The sequence below is a fragment of the Gorilla gorilla genome, chromosome 9 (assembly GCF_029281585.2).
Source record: "Gorilla gorilla gorilla isolate KB3781 chromosome 9, NHGRI_mGorGor1-v2.1_pri, whole genome shotgun sequence".
NCBI lineage: Eukaryota > Metazoa > Chordata > Mammalia > Primates > Hominidae > Gorilla > Gorilla gorilla.
In genome coordinates this window covers 139,676,869-139,693,675 of record NC_073233.2, presented here as the reverse complement: position 1 = coordinate 139,693,675, position 16,807 = coordinate 139,676,869, and the positions used below count along the sequence as shown (strand labels likewise).

Genomic DNA, 16,807 nt, shown 5'->3' with positions numbered 1-16,807 from the left:
TACACATCTTCATTGGCCCAAGCTCACATTCTTAGGAAGTGGCTAAGCCAGGGTTGAAACCCAGGTCCCTGTGATCTGTACTGCCACACCCCTGATCACTTTATGATTTCCAATACTGAGTTGATTCAGAACAACTTCATCCGGAAGTAAAGATGGCTGCATCTGTTGTAGCTTCTCCAGTGCCCACTCCTGTTTCAACTGTTGATTTATCACGGTGCCCAAAGAGTGTTGATTATTTATGTGCAATGGTCATGATCTAAGTGCTGAGGACATATGCTACTCTATGTCCTTTCTTTTCTGTGTGAACAAAATGAGGAGGCAGGCCACAGAGGTACACCCAAGAGAAAGGCCGAGCCGGGGCCCCTCGGATGTCAAAAGCCCCCATGCTGTGAGAAAAGCAGGGCCGCCTGGCACTGGGCACCGTCCAGTCCCATACACTCCTGCAAGCTTTCTGCCCAGAGGCCAAGCCTCCAGGGTAGTGGAGAGAAAGAGAAGTAGTGCCAGGCAGTCCCCTCCCATCTGTTTTGCAGAGGAGAGACATTCTGAAAAACCACATCGGATTAAATAAATTAAAAGAATTGCACCCCCCTGGGAACATTCTCAAAACAGAAGGTCGTTTGAACCGATGTGTGATTCACTCAGAGGCTCTCTCCTTATAGGAAACGAATACATTCAAAACAAAATCACTTCATGGAGTAAGAGGCAGTGGATGGGCATAGGGAGGAGGGGGCAGGTCATGGAAGGCACAGTGTTTACAAAGCCATTAAAGGAGAATGAATAGATCTAGCCTGGTCCCAAAAGGCAAAGAAATGTGAATTTTCACATATAAATAGAAAACGTTTAGAATGGTATTAATTCAAGACCGAGCTCCTAATATCTTTCCAAGTTAGCCGGGTGCGCGGCGTCTGCTTAGCTGCACTGACCCCTGCCGGTGAGAATCCAGAATTATCTGCTGCTCTGCCACTATTTTCAGACAATGTCCGCAGTCCTGATGACTGCGTGGCAAGTGTGTGTCCACCGTCATGTACTACATGATACATGACCTGGATGCCTAACCAAGAACCACTTTGCCACTACAATACCCAGAACCTACTAGAATATAAGGCACATAGTAAACCCTTAACAGACTTGGTTGAGTGACTATATGACCAAGCATGTACAATTCTAATACCTAATTGAACATATTTAGCTTATGGCACCTTTATCTCGTATGAACAGTAGCATAAACGCTTCTTGAACACAATCAATGGATTCTGCTAAGAAAGATGTATCAGGTAATACTGAAGTCACAATGCACAATGGCAGGTGCTATGTGGTGCCCAGCGAGTACAGTGGAGGGCCTGTTGTCAATCATGGTGACACGGTGGTGATGTGTTGGTTGTGTCCTGGTGGAGGCATTCCTGGGATCACAGGATAACGAGGAGCTTGTCAGGCTAAGGAACACGGGGAGGGGATTCTATGCAAAGACAATACAATGTCAATGGCAGAGACATGAAAAAATTGCATGGAGCTTTCAGGAAATTCCCTTGCTGTTGCTGGCAGTTCCAGTGAGAGGCAGGACTGGCAGTGGCAGACATTTAAGAAGTCATGTGATACAAGGCTCTCTGGATCCCGAGATCCAGAAAAGCTTGAGATCACCCTATGGTCCATGTGGCCCCACAGAACTGTTTGACATTTAGAAAAAACATGGTTTATTTCGCATTTTATTTACACCACTCATCTCAGATGTGGAAGATGATTTCAGGGGTATGAAAGAAGAACAACGAAGGCCGAGAGTCCAGCTACAAAGCTATTGCATTTAATAGGGACACAGGATGAGCTTCATTAAGATGTTGGTAGCTTGAATGGCAAGCAGAAGGCTGATGGGAGAAAGATTTAGGAGACACAACCCAAAGGCACAGATATGTGTGCTAGCAACTGGAAGAGAGAACAGCTTCTGCAGAAAGACTCAGGTGGAGGAGGAGGATTGTGAGGAAATTCAGAAGAGATGCTAAGCTTGGGTGCTCGTGGGTTATTCAGCTGGCAATTCAATGAGTGAGTTGTAAGTTCATAGGACAGTTTGACTGCACATAGAGTTTGGGGAGTTGTTGATTTATAGATTGTAGTAGTGAGAAGCACATTTTCCATCTGTGCCTTAGTTTCCCTCTAGCATATTAGTATAAAAAATAAATTGCTCCTAAGGTATGCAGTGGCTTCTAAGAAAGGCTTATCATAATCTTAACATATATGTATAATAGAATGCTTTATTAAAAAATATGTATGTCATTTTTCTTCTTCACCACAAAGGTATATGTTAGATATTTTTACACCAATTTTACAGGTGTCAAAATTGAGTTTCTAAGATTAAGTAACATGGCTACGACTACCACAGCAAATTGGTAAGTGACGTGTGAGGACCTCAGCTCCAGTCCTCTGATTCTTTTCGGTATCATTGACTCATTGTTATAATAATTTGTTGACATCGCTGCCTTTTTCGGAGGGTACACTAGACTCATGAAGGATGATATTGAAATTCAAAGTTTTATAAAAATGCCAAGCGTATGAAGCAGGAAAAAAAAATAGCAATGTCCCATCATTTATAAAACTGAGCTCCTTGGAAGATAAAGGTTATTTAAATGCATAGGCTTATTAATGTCTCTGCATACTCACAGTTCTATCAATCTGAGCATAACCTGAAACTGCAAATTGTACAGGAGGAGACGGACAGCATGCTTAATGCTTATCTTGATCTGGAAAATTATACCGTAAGGATCAAGAAAGGCAAAGGTAGTGCCTGGGAACATAATGAAAAAATGTATTCGTGAGCGTCTGTCTTCCTTCTCTTTGCCGCTTCCTGCTTTCCTCTCTGTAAAACTTCCGCCACACCAATTTGGCTACATCATTTTCCTACATACAAGTCAGTGGAGAGCTCCCCATTGGGCGATGTTTTACTTTTCCGGGGTTGAAAAAGAGCGGCACAGCATGCGTCCAAATCCCGCCAGCATGTAAGAAATATACCCAACCAGCCTGTGAAAGATGTCCATCCCTGATGGTTGCCACAGGGAAATAAATTAAATCTCACCAGCCCTGAAAGTCACCTTCGGCGGGAGGATTTTTGTTGTTGTTTTCCCCACCACATCTGCCTTCACTGTCCTTCTGATTATATCCACGGCAGTAGGAGAGGATGACGACTCCCAGAAAGAGGGCAAAGGAAACATTCCTGGACAGACGGACGATGGCCAGGCTGAGGGTTGGGAACATCCCTGCCTCCCCTCACAGGGCCCTGTTCTTTTGTTGGCAGCCTCCCACCAGCCCACGTGATAAAGGGGGCAGCAGAAAGAGGGACACAGACTGGAGAATGAGCATATTTCCTTGAAATGCTTCTTTCGGTGAATTAAACAGGGGTTTTTTACAGACTGAAAAGGATTTATTTTAGTGCTACAACTTCTCTTATTCTCTGTAAAGGAGTTAGCTTCCCTAAGAGCTAGAAATATTTCCCAAGAAATATTTATAATCATCCTAACATATTTGTATAATGCTTTATAATAAAATAGATGTCTCATTTGTCTCATTTTTTTTTCTCACCACCTACTATAGGTTAGATATTTTGCCCCAATTTTACAAGTAACAAAATGGAATTTCTAAGATGAAGTGACTTGGCTAAGGCCACGAGAGCAAATCAGTAAGTGATGAGTCAGGACTTCAACTCCAGTCCTCTGATCCTTTCCATATGTGTCACTGACCCCTTGTTCTAGTAATTCGGAAACCAAGGAAGATGAGGGTGGAATGATGGGGCCGAAAGCTGTACTAAGCCAGGGAAAAGGCTCCGATCGAGCAAAACTAGCGATTCTGATACTACAATGTTTGCACAGGGCTTTTACACTTTTCAACACCTTCCAAGTTATTCCATCACTTTGGCCTCATCTTGCAAGGCAGGTTTTGATAACCCTCCCCACTTAAAAGATGAGGAGACTGAGAACAGTGCCCTTCACCTGTCCCGGCTCAGCCTCCCTGAATGGCACCTCCTCATTCCCTGTGTAGGGGACAGGCATTCTGTTCTCTTTAGGAATCCCTCCAAGTCCTACAGGGAAAGCTCGAGGAAATACAGCCCCAGTATTACAAGCCATAATCATTGTCACCCAAGGCTATAACTCCATAAAGTGGTTTCTGGTAGCACCATCAATCAGAGAGCAAGTCAGCACAACCCCAGTGGAAGTCCAGGCCTCTGTGTGTCAGAGTTTGTTTTAGGACTGACATCCCTTTATAAACACCACAAGTGGCTCCAGCTGAATCACCATTTGTAGCTCTGTCTAACCCTTCTGCGTCAGCACTCAAAGTGCTTGCATTTGCCCAGGAGGTAAACGCAGATGCAGCTAGCAGCCCACAACGGTCTAATATTTAGTCAGTATCCAGCGATTCAGATGTGATACAAATGCTGCACTGACACACCGGTGTGGTGGGATTATGTCAGAGGAATACACAACTGGGATTTGAGCATCTTTGGGGCTAAGGAGAGTCCAATTAGTTCCATATTCTATTCCTGCACCCTGAATAAACTGGGTTTGAGGGTAAGTATGTAGTCTGTCCTTAAATAACTGCAGAGGACACTTGTGCTTGTTTACTAAAATTGTTTCAGAGTCCAGGAACAACACAATTAGGAAATTCATCTTTTTAAAAAAAAAACATTAATTTTCTAACCCATATCCAATTCCTTAATAGACTTCTTCTTTCTTCCTTTTACCTCTCCTGACAGCTTTTCTGCAGACTGCTTGAAAAGGGAATTGCCAGCAATTTTTAAAATTGGGAGATAGTCTCCCCCAGGATACTTTGCTTCTAATGACAGTCATTCCTTTTATGTTTTTATTAACTTGAGCAGGAAGGAGGGGTTGATTTGCATGTTCTATATTACAAACAATAATAATCTCTGTACAAATGTTAGATGGGAAAAACATGTATTTGCAGATTTGCTAAAATATTATAAGAATATAGTCTACAAGAATAAAGTCAATTATTCAGTCCCTTTAGATGTTAAATTGCAAATTATTTGTATGGAATTTAGTAATACTTAGCACTTTACATATCTGAAGTACTTTACAAACACTAACAAATTAATCCTCTCAATGGCTCCTTAAAATTAGGAATAATTACCTCTAATTCACAGATGGGGAAATCAGGAAAGGTTAAGAGACACGCTTCAAGTTACAGAGAAAGTTGCTGTCCCCAAAGACAGGAAGCAAAATAGGACCTGCTTCTCAAGTATGGGCTACTTTTGGAATATCAAGAGTTTCTAGCATAAATGGTCATTTGGGTCTCATCTTAAGAACTAATTTGATGATAGATTATTGGTATCACAATATGCCATAAGAAAAATGGAAATAACCACAAAGTATACATTTGGTCCAGGTTCCAGAATGAATAGACTAAATGGTAAAATATTCATTGGGGAATTGTACTGGATACAATAGCTCTTCTCCCAAGTACTGGATACATCAAAACTCTAGTTTATCTGTATTATGCTGAAGGATGTACACAATTTCAAAAGAATAAGAATGGCTGCTTTCACTGTTTCACATGACCTCCTATTCTTATTGCTTTTTGCCTATTTTCCTTGAGCTATGGAAGGAAAGCCACAGGTGCAGTGGCTTGCAGGTGTATTGGCAGAGTTGGTAAGTCATCACTCTGCCTGATATGCCTTCATTCTGGCCGACCACTTAGTAGGAACTCCACATATGGCAATTAAATTTAATTGAATCTATGATCCTGAACACTTTTAAAATCTGCATGGTGAATTATTCCTTTTAGGAAGAGTACTATGAAGGTTCTAGTGGTATAATTTATTTGGTTTTATTTTGTTTCATAATTTTTGCAGAAACACACCACATCTGGTTTCTGGAAAATAAGTTTTTTAACGAAAACTTTCTAAAGATAAACCTCACAATATGGCTTCTACATGTTATTTCCACTTCTGTATTATCTCTATCAAAATTATTTCTTAAATAACTATGAGACACTGGAAATGGACATATCTTAATCAAGAATTATTATCTCTAAAATTTGAAAAAAAAACCATTAACAATAACCAGTGAAATGCACAATTAGGAAAGGGTTAATAATAAAGAAACAACTTGTTAAGTCTTTGTGTTCAGGTCTGTTAAATATATGTCTAAAGTCCCAACTTTTGTTGAGACAATGGCATACATTATGACAGAGAAAAATAAATAAAGCTTATTTTCTGAACTCCTTTCTTGCAATAATTGAACTGAACAATCGAACAAAGCTAAAGACCTCAGGTGGTTGACATAAATGCATGAACAGCCGATAAAAGTGAAGTTGAATCTATTGGGCGCTCATGTCAACCTTAAGAGGCCCCCTTCACTTATCTCCTCAGTAGACAAGCGTTTCCACAGTCAGTTCATGCAGATTTAATGTGTACACTTGCTGCATTGTTGTTCTGAAAAATAAAATATTATTTTATTTCTATATTCTTGCCCTTCATCTAGATTCTTTTCTTCTTAAATGCATTATGCTTTCTTTCTGTTTCTCCCATAGCAATTGATTCTATTTACATTGGTTATTTAATAAGAAAATTTTTTATTTTTAGTTGAGCAGCTTGTTTACCAGACTTTCCGTGTTTTAAATAAAAAGACATTAAACGAAAACAAATAACTCACAACATCTTACAATTGACATAAGTGCTCTTTATCTAATACTGGAAACAGCTTGCCTAAAATCATAGATTCTATGTAATTCACAAAGGTTATTTTTCCAGTACAATAGAAAAACTGTATCATAATGCAGATTACAAATACCAAATGATATTTGTATGCTTTTTATCTGTATTGGTGATTTCTTTCAAAAAGAAAAAAAGTCGTTTTTATAGTCTTTATCACAATATAAATAGAACCAAAGGATCATAAAATGAATAAATTCCAACACAAGCAATGAAATAAACATGTGACTTGTAAAATAAAGTAACAAGTTATTGTTTGGAAATGTTTTCCAAAGGCCATGACAAAATTTGCCCAGAATTTAGACATTTTGAGTTTAGGTATTCTTTTATTTTTTATCTTTTGACTTCTAAGTTCAGGGGTGCGTGCACAGCTCTGTTACAGAGGTGAACTTGTGTCATGGGGGGTTGGTCGTACAGATTACTTCAACACCCAGGTATTAAGCCTGGTACCCATCAGTTATTTTTCCTGGTCCTCACCCACCTCCCAGCCTCCACCCTCCAATAGGCCCCAATGTGTGTTGTTCTCTTCTGTGTCCCTGTGTTCTCATCATTTAGCTCCTACTTATACGTGAAAACATGCGGTATTTGGTTTTCTGTTCCTGTGTTAGCTTGCTAAGGATAATGGCCTCCAGCTCCATTGATGGTCCTGCAAAGGACATGATCTCAGTCCTTATTATGGCTACATAGTATTCTATGGTGCGTAGGTACCACATTTTCTTTACCCAATCTACCATAGATGGACGTTTAGGTTGATTCCATGTCTTTGACAGTCCTCTGCTCTACCAGCTGAGCTATCGAAGGGAGCATGAGTTTATATAGTCTATGAAAATACATTTTTATTTTTTAACTCACAAATTATGTAAAAATATAGGCCATCCTTTATCTATATATTCATGTTCTCCTCTTTCTCTTTGAATTTCCTTAGTCTTTGCTTTCAACTATCTTTTTATTAATAATTCCACTTACAAACAAATTGCTTCCAATATGGAAGCATTAAAGTAGTTTGAAGATGTACTTTTTATTTATAATTATATTTCTACCGGAAAATCCATGATCACCAGAGTGAATAAGAAGGCATATCACTGCAGTGCTTAGGAGAAAAGTCCAGTTTCCAAAGGTAATCTGAGAAAACAGAGCGCATGTCTATGCTTGGGACACATTTGAAATGCGGATCAGCATCCCTCGTGCTCAGGTACTCAGACCCCCAGTGATGAAGGCTCCACTCCCACAAGTGGTACAGAACTCAGGCCCTCATCCTGCCCTCCTCCACTTATCTCCTTCCAACCAAGCCCAGCCCCTTCTGGGTAGGCCATCGCCCCTGGACTTGGGCTATTTGGAGGTGCTCCCAGGCTCCAAAAAACACCTCTCTCTCTCTCTCTCTCTCTCTCTCTCTCTCTCTCCGGGGTCTTGCTCTGTTGCCCAGGCTGGAGTGCAGTGGTGCAATCTCGGCTCACTGCAGCCTCCGCCTCCCAGGTTCAAACAATTCTCCTGCCTCAGCCTCCCAAGTAGCTGGGATTACAGGCACTTGCCACCATGCCCGGTTAATTTTTGTAGTTTTAGCAGAGACGGGTTTTACCATGTTGGTCGGGCTGGTCTGAAACTCCTGATCTGTGATCTGTACGCCTCGGCCTCCCAAAGTGCTGGGATTAAAGGCGTGAGCCACCATGCCAGGCAACACCTTGTCTCTTAAAGTCCAAGGAAATGATCAAAGATGATCAAACTTCTATTGTGACCGTTACACTGTGCCTGAGCCCAGCCGGCCCTCAGTTCCAGCTGCCACATTCAGGGTCAATAAACTATTATTCTAACTGCTTTTCACAGCCCACTGACTCGAAATTGACTGCCTGCAGCTCTGTTTTACTACATGGAGAGGAAAGAAGGAGACAGACAGAGACAGAGAGAGACTCATGGATTAGAAGGACAGAAACCCCAGAGTCAAGAAAAAAAATTGAAGAAAATAAACACTTTTCTATGGATTTTAGTGTGAGCCACTAAAAATGACACACATCATTTAATTAGTGCCCTAACCTTGTCCAATTAGTAGGTAAGAACTATTTTGTGGATAATAAGCTAAAACTAATAAAATAATAATATTACTAACAGCCATTTATTAATTTAAAAATGGAACTATTTGTTGAGCGTTCATTGTGAGTATTCATTTTGTGCAGCTTAGCCTCCTTATGTGCTCCATACGTAACCCTCACAACACCCCTTGAGACAGGCAATAGTTATTACCCTTATTTTACAATGTGGAAATCGAGGCACATGGATGCCGGCAGCTCTCCTAAAGACCCAGAAGTGTAACCAGTGAGGCTGGGAATTGAATACACTCTTACAACGTAGCCCATGCTTTCCACCACACCACTGTGATCTCATTCATCAGCCCTGCGAGTGAGGTATTATCCCAGTATTGTAAATAAGAAAACTGAGAGTCGGTGACCAAAGTAACTTACTCAGCAATCTGCGCAGTAAAGTGTCAGAGCGAAGCTTCAAACCCACGCTTGGCTCCAAAACTACTGATTTTTTCATTAAACCAAAATGTCAGATAATCACACTCCTGGGTGTAAGAGACTGTGCGTTTAGCTCCCTCCTCATTATTGGTGTTTCCCTGTCATTTTGAGGCCCCCTTGCTCATGGTTTTCCAGGGTCTTCATCTTCAAGCTGCTGCTACAGACGTGTCTGCATTTGAAGAGCGAAGAGAAAGCAGCACTTCAGGCTGCCTTTGGCAACTGCTGTTTCCCATCTGGGACTTTGTGTGACACTGGAATGTCCCTCTTTTCATGCTGCTAACACTGCCCTCCCTAGGAGAGTCCTTATGTGATACAGCAATACCTTCCCATTCATCCGCTGGAAGTAAATAGGTAGGTTGCTCTATGGCTGACAAGTTCCAAAACGTGGCACTGAGCTTCCCTGACTTTTAGAGTTCTCCACAGGAACAATGGAGGACAGAGCATGCACATAGGTATGCCAATGGCGGCCAGTGTGGGGTGAGGAGAGGCTTGCCATCCGGTCAGAAAGCAGCTAAGAGACACAAACCTTTCTCAACATGCTGGAATTGCACTGATGCAATAATGGCAGCTCATTATCCCTGCGGCCTTTCAAGGGAGCCATTACTATCCTCACTTTTCAGATGAGGAAAATAAAGTTCCAAGAGTGTGAGTAACTGACTTATAATACTCATACGTGATGAAGTTGAAATTTGAACCTTAAAATGCTCTGTTCCAAAACCCATCTTCTTTTGTTTATTTCATTCCAACAAAAGCTGTTTTGACATCTTGAAAGCAGTCAAAACACTATTAACACTGGACTCTTTAAAAAAAAACAGAAAACTTGTGGGTGTGGGAGTGTGAGGAAGGATTTAGAGGGTAACACTTTTCCTCCTGAAGTCCACTGAGGCATGGAATCTCAATCATCTTTATAATGTGACTGTAAGCTTGGCAGTGGGAGGGATTGTTGCTTCACATGGCAGATGGAAAAACTAGATGAATGGCCACTCAGGGCCAGTGACAAAGCTGCAGGGATCAAAGCCCACATCCCTTGGCCCCCAGTTCAATCCAAGAGACCATAGAATCTCATTCTGGGGCTTTGACTCATTTGACGGGAGTTGTTCACACCACCCAGGTTGACTTTCTGACATATTAAGTCTGACCAAGCACTCCTCTCTCCACGCACAAATCATTTACATTCAACATATTATAGGGAAATTGAAGGAATGCCCATCACATTGTGAATAAATAGTTTGCATTCACCTTGTAGATGTCAAAATCACATAAGCTTCTCTGGGGAGTAATTCATGGCTTATTGGCAAAGCATAGATGTCCACCTGAGGGCCACAGAACATAGTGTCTAATTATACCCAACAAACAATAGTGGAGCTATGTATGGGCAATCGAGAATTGGCTATGAAAGCTAGGATAAGAAGGGAGCCACAGTTGCCCTGAAAATTCCTCTAGAACTCACAATATTGAATGCAGTGTAAAAGCCACTTCACTTTCATAACTCTGGAAAATTTTGCATTGGTTCTGCCCTATTTCACAAGTTCTTAGCTTGATACTAATTCACAGTGACCATTTTTAGCAGGTGAACACAGATTTCTGCTGGGCACAAAGGTAATGGGAAATGTGTAGAGACCACGGGAAATGTGTGAGACCCTTCTTGTGTCTGACACTTAAAAGAGAAGCCTGGTAGTGCCTATTCCACAGGGTGAAACCCATAGGATGAGCGGTACCCCAGAGCCACTGCCATTCACCCCCACACTGTGGCAAGCAACTCAGGACCCTGAGTCCTGCAGTTCTCTGCATTGGCCTGGATTGCACATGTCCATCCAAAAGAAGAATTTGAGGAGAGAAACCCAGGAGTGATGGCTGGCCCCGGCCATCCATCCCCATCCCCTGGCTTTGCTGCTAATGAAAACTGCTGCTCTTGGTGAGCCTGGCAGCTTCAGGGACATCAGAGAGGGAAAAAAGCCACTGAAAACTAAGGCGTCAGTTTGATCTACAGTGTAATTACAGCCGTGCTGGGAGACAACACAAATTTGGCCCCTGTGTAGGCATATTTCTTTTTGTCCAGAAATTAATTTTCATATCAAAAAAGAGACCATTTAACTTCAGAAACCAAATAGGACAAAGGAAAGAAAATATAGAGAATGACAACCTGGGGCCTGCGGTGTCAACCTTGTACTGGGCATTTATATTTTTGACAGAGTTTGAGGAGAGTGGGAATATTTTCTACCCACCCCCATCCTGCCTCCTGCTCACTCCAGGGCAGAAATCAAGAGTCGGATTCCAAGCGGAAGATATTTGCAGAGGCAAGGTTAGGAGAGAAGGCAGAGGCACATAAAGAAGGAGAAAGAGAGAAGGGAGAGGGAGCAGAGAGCACGGACATTGCAAAACCCAGATCTATTCATCTTCCCCCAGAATCAGGGAGGAGGAAGTAAAATGATGTTTGGTGCCCTCTTCTGAGTTCTGGAGGGCAAATGAAATAACAAATAAGAAAATGCTGAAAAATCAACACAGTTTATACCAGATAAAAATAGACATACAGTAAAACAAATAGCATGAATGGTTTCTCTTCTACTGAGAAGGGAAGTGGAACAAATGTGCTAACTGAACTTCAGAACAAAGGTTCTTCTTGATCTCTGCTGCTTGTGGTCCAGGCTGAAGGTGGTTCTTTTAAGACAGAGAGGTGAGATCCGCCATCCCCGCATCTGTGGCTCTGCCTCGACCCTTCCAATTCACTTGGAATCATTCCAGCCACTTTGTTTCCTTCCTCAGCCTTTATTGCACAGAGTGGTTGGAGCTCACCTCACAAGACCAATTCTCTTCCGTTAAATGAGCTCTTCTATGTGGGATGCCTCACAAGATGCCAGATCCATCAGAACCCAGTAACTGTCCATTCCCTCCCTGCCTTTGACACCATTAGCCTGACAGCTTGACATCCAGAAGTAGCAGCGGCTAAATAAATGTACAGCACCGCCATGCCTATGAAGGAGCAGGCATGATTCTAAGCCCCCTGAGGAGAGTCACTGTATGAGACTCCTGCAACGACATTGCTCCCTGCATAGTCGTCCTCCATTAAGGATGGCATGTTTTAAAGTAAACGTATGTGACAATAACATGTGCAAATGTGATGGATCAACACTGAATTCTCAACGCAGATAAATGAACCTCCTTCCAGGCTGGAAGCAGGGATGACACCTCTCTCCTCATTCATCCTTCCCTTTCTGTCTCCCTCCTCTCCCCTTATGCCACCCTAAGAGAAGCTGCGGAAATGTCTGCACTATTTTTACCAAAGTTGAGTTATGCTCATCATCTACCTCTTTTTCTCTCCCTTATTGTGTCCTTGGCTGCCTTGCCAAGGAGTGAGAGGTGTTTGGCAGATATGGAGCTAACAGAAAACCATCTCAGAGCCATCTCCAGCTGATGAAGTGTCAAATAAGATGGAACAGAAAGTGAAATCCATTTGAGAAGCAGCTGAATTTGGGCTGATTGGCAGAAAGGGCATGAGGTGGGCCGGCTACGCCTCCCACCGGGCACCACAGAGCTTTGTAAGTGGAGAAGAGTTTGGACCTCAGACAGATAATGTGGTTTTTAGAGGCACCTACTATACTGTGTTTGCTAAGGACTTTTGAATGTGTGAACATTTTCCCCAGCGGTAGAAGAAGCCTGGAGGGTTACTGGAAGGCAGGGAGAGGTGCCTATGGCTGTGTGAAGGAGAGCCGTGACTACTTCCATGACATTTTGGATTCCAAGTAGCTTGGTGGAGTAGAACTAACACTGGATTCTAGTACTAGCTGTAGAAGGTTCTGGGAGTCCAGGGCCACTGAGGCAGGTGACTTTGGACAAGTCAACTTCTTAGGCCTTCGTTTCTTAATATTTATCTCATGAGGCTGGGTGTGGTGGCTCACACCTGTAATCTCAGCACTTTGGGAAACTGAGGCGGGAGGATCACTTGAGGCCAGGAGTTTGAGACCAGCCTGGCCAACATGGCAAAACCCTGTCTCTACTAAAAATACAAAAAGTAGCCGGGCGTGTTGGTGTGCACCTCTAATCCCGGCTACTCGGGAGGCTGAGGCACGTGAATCTCTTTAACAGGGAGGTGGAGGTTGCAGTGAGACAAAGCAAGACTCCATATGTTTATATATATATATATATATATACACACACACACACACACACACACACACACACACACACACACACCCCTTATGAATGGAAATCTAAGGAACGGCACAGGCTTCTGACTTCCACTCCTGTGTTCTTTCCACCATAGTGTGGGCCTGGACACATCGATCTTTGCTGAAGGAACCATGGAAAGAGCGACTGAGCTAAGGGGCATGAAAGCACCCAACAAAACCACAGAACACCATGGAAACACAGGTGGCGGTTTAGCATCTATCAAAGGTAGAACTCGGTGATGTATTCTTGCTCAAACTCAAAAACACTTTGTCGGGGCATATGTGGAACAAGACTAGCCTATTCTAGCTCTTTCTTATTTTTTCCACCTGATTTTGTTTCAGACAATACAACCCCACACATCCCCCTGGTTTTTCATACCTGTGCATTTCATCACAATGACTTTAACTCCATCACAGTGACTGTCACTTCGCTATTGAATATTTTGGATATAAAAACACATTGTACTTGGCTTTTCTCGTGAACTGTATACTGAACATTACATCTATGTTTCCGATGGAGGCACTGAGGGTCAAAACCTATAAGCGAGCATAGAAGATGGGGGAAATGAAGTGGGAACCCCATTTAAATACCACAAAGCTTTCTCCAGGACCTGGGCAGCTGTGAAGAGTGCCTTGGAGCTTTGCCAACATCTAGCCAGAGGAGAAATAGTCTTCAGTTTGGCTTTCATAATGAAAACGTTTGCTTTTCCTCATCTTTCCCCCACCCGCCTTGCAACATGTTTTTGGCAGGATCAGCTAAATAAGTTGTTATACAATCTAGCACCTCTGGAGACCTCAGTGGCAAAAAGGCCATTGAGTCAGATGGAAAGAATTTTCAAGTTCTCAGGAAGGATTTTGTCACATATTCCTCGTTGATCTTGTTAGCAACTGTCACTGTGAAGTTAGCCCCTTGGTTACGTTTCCTCAGATTTTTCAGTATTTGTCATCACATTTCTGTTGTTCTTGGTGTTATTTTAATTATTCTTTGTTCTTATTACTGGATTTTAATTGTCTGAACAGCTCCTGGGTGGAGAAATAATAAAAGGAGGTATAATAATGACTGTGAGATGTGGCAGAGGGGGATATTGCACTGTTGGTAATACTGATATAGTTATTTAGTTTATTAACAATGGTGTTCATAGTGGCAACAATAACTTGGATACTCACTCATCTTGGAGTAAAGCAAAGGGGAAGAGCTGGGGTATTGAAAGTGTAGCTGCCCCAAAGGAAGAGGACATAGGGCGATACGAGCACAGGGATAGCTGGGAGTCAGGGGTGGAAGCAGGCATTCTTGACTGCGTCCTGCCAGTGATGAGGCTCACCCCTCTCGGCAGGGGCTGTGTCTCATTTATACCTGGGTTCCTCTACCTAGCACACTGCTAAGCACTTATTAGGTCCATGTTTGTTAAAAGGATGGGGGTAGGGAGACCAGGAGGCAGAAAAGGAGGAAAGGAAGAAGGGAAGGAAGAAAAGACTCACTAAGTAGAAAAATGTAAATCAGAGTCAGAAAGGGTCAAGGGCAATGTACTGGATCTTACAGTGGCCCCATCAAATCTTTCAATATGAGACCATGGCAGCGGCCATTCAGCCACTCCAAAACCAGGTTCGTTTCTAGAGTGACCACTGAAAGGACAGCCTCAGTTCACCTAGGAACTCAGCTTCAGGGATGGGGGATGAGGGGGTAGAATTATGGGTGGGAAGCTATTGACACAGACTTGTCCCCTGTCTTCCCTTGTCTCTCCTCCTGCAGGGCCCCACTGGAGGGTCCCTTTGTTGTCAGATACATCTGTGCCCCACTGCAGTCTGCCATCAGTTGCTATTGTAAGAATTATTTCAGTTTGTCAATAAGTTATTCCAAAAATAATTATTAATGTAGACAAAAAATTATGAACAACACTACTCTTTACAACTTTATCATAATATCAGGTAATCTGAAATTATCTTAATGATCAACAATATGGTAATGTTAAAAAAATTATGACATATCCATATGATAGATTATTATACAGCTATGAAAATAACATTTCAGGTCGGGCACAGTGGCTCATGCCTGTAATTCCTGCACTTTGGAAGGCCGAGGCAGGTGGATCACTTGAGGTCAGGGGTTCGAGATCAGCCTGGCCAACATGGCAAACCCCCCCATCTCTACTAAAGATACAAAAATTAGCCAGGCATAGTGGTGTGTGCCTGTAATCCCAGCCACTTGGGAGGCTTAGGCAGGAGAATCACTTGAACCTGGTAGGCAGAGGTTGCAGTGAGCCAGTGAGCTGAGATCGCACCACTGCACTCTAGCCTGGGTGACAGAGTGAGACTCTCCATCAAAAAACAAAGAAAGAAAGAAAGAAAGGAAGGAAGGAAGGAAGGAAGGAAGGAAGGAAGGAAGGAAAGAAGGAAGGAAGGAAGGAAAAGACATTTTACAATAAATTTTAATGGCATAGGAAAATGTCATGATGTTAAATGGGGGAAAATCCAGGAAATGAACAAGAAAGAAAAGTCCTCGTTAGTGAAATGATGAAAGAGAGGACTGGATTATCCATCATAACACACCTTGGATGCCATGTTAATGGGCCCTGGATTTAGTTCATGGAGATGAAATGGATATCAACATTCTACCTAGGAGAGTAACACGACTGTTAGCTGACATGAAATAATTTTTTCATTAAACCAAGGTTTAAATATTTGGTTAATATTTGTCAATAAGTTATTCCAAAAATAATCATTAACGTAGACAAAAAATTATGAACAACACTACTCTTTACAACATTATCATAATATCAGGTAATCTGAAATTATCTTAATGATCAACAATATGGTAATGTTAAAAAAATTATGGCACATCCATATGATAGATTATTATGCATCATACTAATTATATATGTACATCATACTAATTATATAAATTAATAAATAATTATCACTGACATAATATTAATGTAAAACATTCTATTATACCAACAAAATCAATAAAAATACTGAAAGATATCATTGGGAACTAATGACAAAAGCACATGAGAAAGTATATATGCATCCAGAAAATGTATGTCTCATCTGTAGATTCTGTATCCTGGCAAAAGACAAGTGTCAACACAAATAGACTTCGCTAAGAATTACTCCAGTACCCTCTAGGAATACATAAAACCCATTATCTCAAGCCCTGTGCATTGTTGTTGGATAACATAATACATAAATGTAACATGCATCCAACAGTAGTGCACTAGGCTTGAGATAGTGAGACTTTCTGTGAATGAAACACCGTGGAAATCAAAAGTTTGGGGGCGTTTCATCAAAATAACAACTGGTAAATTGCCTTCCAATTTCCCGTTCTGAAATCTCACAGTGAGAAAGTTTGTTGTCCAATTCGGCATGACCAATTCTGTGTTTTAGAAAACAACTCCAATGAGGCTGAGAAAGACAGGACAGAG

General features: G+C 41.9%; 1 protein-coding gene across 8 annotated transcripts in view; it reads right to left on the bottom strand.

Moving 5' to 3' along the window:
- The window catches only part of NTM (neurotrimin), a 973,658-nt gene that overhangs the window by 595,205 nt on the left and 361,646 nt on the right, over positions 1 to 16,807 (bottom strand). The gene's annotated exons all lie outside the window — the stretch shown is intronic.